The sequence below is a fragment of the Silene latifolia genome, chromosome 11, assembly GCF_048544455.1.
Source record: "Silene latifolia isolate original U9 population chromosome 11, ASM4854445v1, whole genome shotgun sequence".
In the NCBI taxonomy this organism is placed as follows: domain Eukaryota; kingdom Viridiplantae; phylum Streptophyta; class Magnoliopsida; order Caryophyllales; family Caryophyllaceae; genus Silene; species Silene latifolia.
Window position 1 is genome coordinate 27,366,207 of NC_133536.1, and position 5,076 is coordinate 27,371,282.

The window sequence follows — 5,076 nt, forward strand, 5'->3', positions numbered from 1 at the left end:
TTGTAGATCCTTGCATTGTCATAGGCCAGCAGCCTAAATTCCTCCAGCTCATTCAGCTGTGTCATGCGTTTCTCACGAGAGAGGTTAGGATCCAAATTCAAATCACAAATAGCCCACCAAGACTTACGCTCTAACTCAACAGGTAAATGACATGTCTTACCATATATCAATCGGTATGGAGACATCCCGATTGGCGTTTTAAACGCAGTTCTATAAGCCCATAAGACATCATCCAACTTAAGACTCCAATCTTTCCGTGATTTAGAAACAACTTTAGCTAAGACTTCTTTCAACTCTCTGTTAGAAACCTCAACCTGACCACTAGTTTGGGGATGATACCCCAAACCTCTACGATGTTGGACACCGAATTTAGTCAATAAAGCACTAAGTTGTTTCTCTTTAAAATGCATTCCCCCATCGCTAATGACAACCCAAGGGACACCAAAACGAGGAAAAATGATCTTTTTAAACAGTTTAATCACGGCCTTTGCATCGCAGTGGGGAGTAGCAATAGCTTCTACCCATTTGGATACATAATCTACAGCTACGAGGATATATTTATTACCTTGACTGCTCGGAAAAGGTCCTTGATAATCGATGCCCCAGACATCGAAAATCTCAACCTCCAGAATGCCTACCTGTGGCATCTCATGTCTCTTGGAAATATTCCCCGATCTTTGACAAGCATCGCACTCAAAGAACAAAAGCTGCGACAATCTGCATGCAAAGTTGGCCAATAGAAACCAGTTTGGAGTACCTTAGCTACGGTCCTGGACGGACCGTGATGACCACCATAAGCAGAAGAGTGGCAAGCCTCTAGGATATCCTTCACCTCCCATTGAGGTACGCATCTTTGGATGAGACCGTCTGCGCATTCCTTGAAAACATAAGGATCATCCCAAAAATATTGTCTAGCATCATAGGCAAACCGCTTCTTCTGCTGCCATGAAAGCTCGGGTGGTATCCTACCTGTCACAGCAAAGTTAGCAAAATCAGCAAACCACGGAGGTGGATAAGACCCTGAAGTAGTAATAGCTAACAAACTCTCATCAGGAAAAGAATCATTAATAGGCAAAGAATCCTCCCTTTCTGTCAGCTGCAGACGAGATAAGTGGTCAGCTACCACATTCTCTGCTCCTTTCTTATCTTTGATCTCCAAATCAAACTCCTGCAAAAGGAGTATCCACCTCAAAAGCCTTGGCTTTGCATCTTTCTTAATAAAGAGAGTCTTCAACGCTGCATGGTCAGTGTAAACAATAACCTTAGAACCTAACAAATAAGACCGAAATTTGTCTAAGGCAAAAACAACAGCTAGAAACTCTTTCTCAGTGGTAAAATAGTTGACTTGAGCCTCATCCAGAGTTCGGCTCGCATAGTATATGGCATTCAAAGCTTTATTCTTTCGCTGTCCCAGAACTGCACCGATCGCATAATCGCTGGCATCACACATGATCTCAAATGGGAGGTCCCAATCAGGCGGCTGAATGATTGGCGCAGAAACTAGGGCCTCCTTTAACCTGTTAAAAGCGACATGGCACTCATCGAAATTCAAAGACAAGATCCTTAAGGAGCAATTGTGTAAGTGGTTTAGCAATTTTTGAAAAATCCTTAATGAAACGCCGGTAGAAACCAGCGTGACCTAGGAAACTCCTCACTCCTTTAACATTCACGGGAGGAGGTAATTGCTCAATCACCTGCACCTTTGCCTTGTCAACATGTATACCTTTATCGAAATCGATGCCCTAACACAACTCCCTCATTGACCATAAACTGACACTTTTCCCAGTTTAAAACAAGATTAACATCTATACAACGCTGCATGACTTTATCAAGGTTAGCTAAACAACGATCAAAGTCACTGCCATAAACTGAGAAATCATCCATGAATACTTCCATAATATTCTCTATATAATCAGAAAAAATCCCCATCATGCACCTCTGAAAGGTAGCAGGGGCATTACACAATCCGAAAGGCATTCTACGATACGCAAAAACACCCCGTGGACAGGTAAAAGTAGTCTTACTCGATCGTCCGGATGAATAGGGATCCGAAAGAACCACGAATATCCGTCTAGAAAACAGAAAAATTTGTTAGAAGCAAGTCTTTCAGTCATTTGGTCAACAAAAGGGAGGGGGAAATGGTCTTTCTTGGTGGCGGCATTTAACTGTCTATAATCAATGCACATCCGCCACCCTGTCACTACTCGAGTTGGTATTAATTCATTTTTATCATTTTTAACCACGGTAGTCCCTTCTTTCTTCGGGACCACCTGAACTGGGCTAACCCACTTGGAGTTGCCAACTGTATAAATAATACCTGCATCAAGGAGTTTCATCACCTCAGCCATGACAACTTCCTGCATCTTCGGGTTCAACTTGCGTTGACCCTGTCTATAAGGCTTGTGGCCTTCTTCCAACTCTATCCTGTGCATACAGACATCAGGGCTGATGCCCTTAATGTCATCCAAGGAGTAACCCAAAGCCTTCCTGTTTTTCTTAAGTACACACATCAAAGCAGACAACTGGTCATCATTGAGCTTAGAGCTAACGATAGCTGGGTACTGCTCCGTATCATCTAGAAAAACATACTTAAGATTAGGGGGAAGTGGTTTACGCTCTGGCACCTTTACCTCGCATAGACAGAATCAGCTTCAATGGTGTAGCAAGTGTTCACCAAGTTATCGTTGGCTAGGCTCAAAAGCATCTCATCTTCTTCCTCATTGAGCTCGTAGCTCTCCATTGAGGCAACCAAAGCATCTGGCTCCTCAAAGATTCTCCATCAGATACCTGCACACTCATCTAAATGAGTTAGATCAGCTAAGGGATCCTTGGCTAAGGATTCCCTCCAATTACAAGTAACAACCCCTCAACAATATCGATGGAATAACACGTATCCTCATCAACAGGTTCGATTGCCTTGTGAGCAAGATCAACTCAATGGTGTCATCCCCTACCTCTAAGGTGATGGTTCCGCGTTTGACATCTATCACACTCAGTGTATGTAAGAACGGTCCGCCTAAAATAATAGGTATCTGACTATCCTCTGCAATGTCCAAAACAACGAAATCTACAGGAATAAAAAACTTACCCACTCGAACGGGTACATCCTCTAGAACACCTATAGGTCTCTTAGTCGATCTATTTGCCATTTGAACGGTAATATCGGTCACCTTAAGTCTACCAATGTTTAACCTTTCGCAAACAGAATACGGCATGACACTAACACTGGGCCCTAAGTCACAAAGGGCCTTTCCAGTTACGTGGTTACCTATAGTGCAAGGAATTGAAAAACTACCCGGGTCCTTTAATTTAGGTGGCACATTAACTTGTGAAAGAGCATTACATTCCTCCACAAATGCAACATTACCATCATCACGAAAATTTCTCTTACGATTCAAAATATCTTTCATAAATTTAGCGTAAGAGGGTACCTGGGTAATTAAATCAGTGAAAGGAACCGTTACCTCGAGATTCTGGACCATCTCCAGAAACTTACCAAACTTACGCTCCAGCTTGGTAGCCTTCGGCTTCCGTAGGTTTAAAACCCCCGTCAAATCATCAATGAGTGATGAATCATGCAAACTAGTTGACGGATTTGCATCCCGCTCTGGAGATCCAGTCGATCGACTGGTATGGGTGGTCGATCGACCAAGTAAGTCAAGGCGTGAACGATGTCTCATCCCCGAATCAACGTCATCAGTATCTCGATCGATCGATCGAGGATGTTGGTCGATCGATTTGGATGTGCTAGGTGTGAATAGTTTCGACCGAAAACTATTTCGTCGACAATTGATCGATCGATCGGGAATGTTGGTCGATCGACGACTGAATTATCGCATTCGACTCGTTTTGCATCGAATTCAAACGAGCTTCTTCATCATCTCCGAGTCTTCCTTTGGCTTGTCGGGACTTTCATAAGAAAGGCCACTTCGAGATTAATGGCATTGATCGTCTCAATCGGCCCTTCACATTTAATTGAAGAATTAGCGGCTTGCTTAGCCTCCATATCCTCCAATTGTTTCACAAAATTCCGTGAGGACTCAATCCCTATTGCTTCCATATTCGCCACTTGAACTAAAAGGAGTTGGACCATCTCTCTTAACTTCTCGATCTCATCGAGTTTTGAACAGAATCTCGACTTTCTCCTTGGAAGCTTCAGAAATCTCGAGTTTCTCGAGACGGGTAGAAATGGAAGTTATAAGTGTCACAACAAAGAAGTCATGTCTTCACTTTGCTTTCGTGACTTACCACGTGAACTTCCAAACTCAGCTTTATGGACTGCCATCTCCTCAATGGTGTTCCAACCTTTTCTTTGACCGGTATTATTTTGAAACCTGCCATTAGCAAAATGCATCCAAGATGACCTTGTAATCATCATATAAAGCATTGTAAAATAGATTGCAAAGATACCATTCTTTGAAACCATGATGAGGGACAACTCGGACCAAACTTTTGAAACGTCCCCATGCTTCACAAAAATCTTCGTCGGCTCCTTCTTTGAAAAAACTCGTGATTTTACTCTTCAAGGCATCAGTCTTCAAAAGCGGGAAGTACTTCTTGTAGAAGGCTAGCGCTAAAGATGTCCAATCAGTGACTCCAGCTGCTACTCTATCGAGGTAGCGATACCAATCTCGCGCCGAATCCTTCAAGGAGTATAAGAACATGAACCCCTTTACTTCATCTTGAGTTACCCCCTCCCAGTATAGGTATTGAACAAAATAGTCCGTGAAAATTTCCATATGTTTCAAGGGGTCTTCATCCGTAGACCCGCTGAATCGATTCCGTTCCACTAAATCAATATAAGAGGAACGAAACTCGAATTTACCGGTAGAAGGGATAGGTAACTGTTGCCCCTTTGGAAGGTGGTGCTCCTTTGGCTGAAAATTATCATATATCGTAGCCATAACTTCCAAAATGAGAGTACTCAAGTCTTCCTCTCAAAAACCTGTCTTCTAACTGTGCAAAAGCAAAACTAGAAGCAAAGGTAAGCAACGACCTCAAGGAACAAAAGTTCCTAGAGACAAGGAAAATAAACTAAAATAAAGCAAACAGAATTACACCGTCTCCCCGGCAACG

General features: G+C 42.8%; 1 pseudogene; it reads left to right on the forward strand.

Moving 5' to 3' along the window:
• Nucleotides 1-4,419: 4,419 nt before the first annotated feature.
• On the forward strand, nucleotides 4,420-4,517 carry LOC141616164 (small nucleolar RNA R71; annotated as a pseudogene).
• The last annotated feature ends 559 nt before the right edge of the window (nucleotides 4,518-5,076 follow it).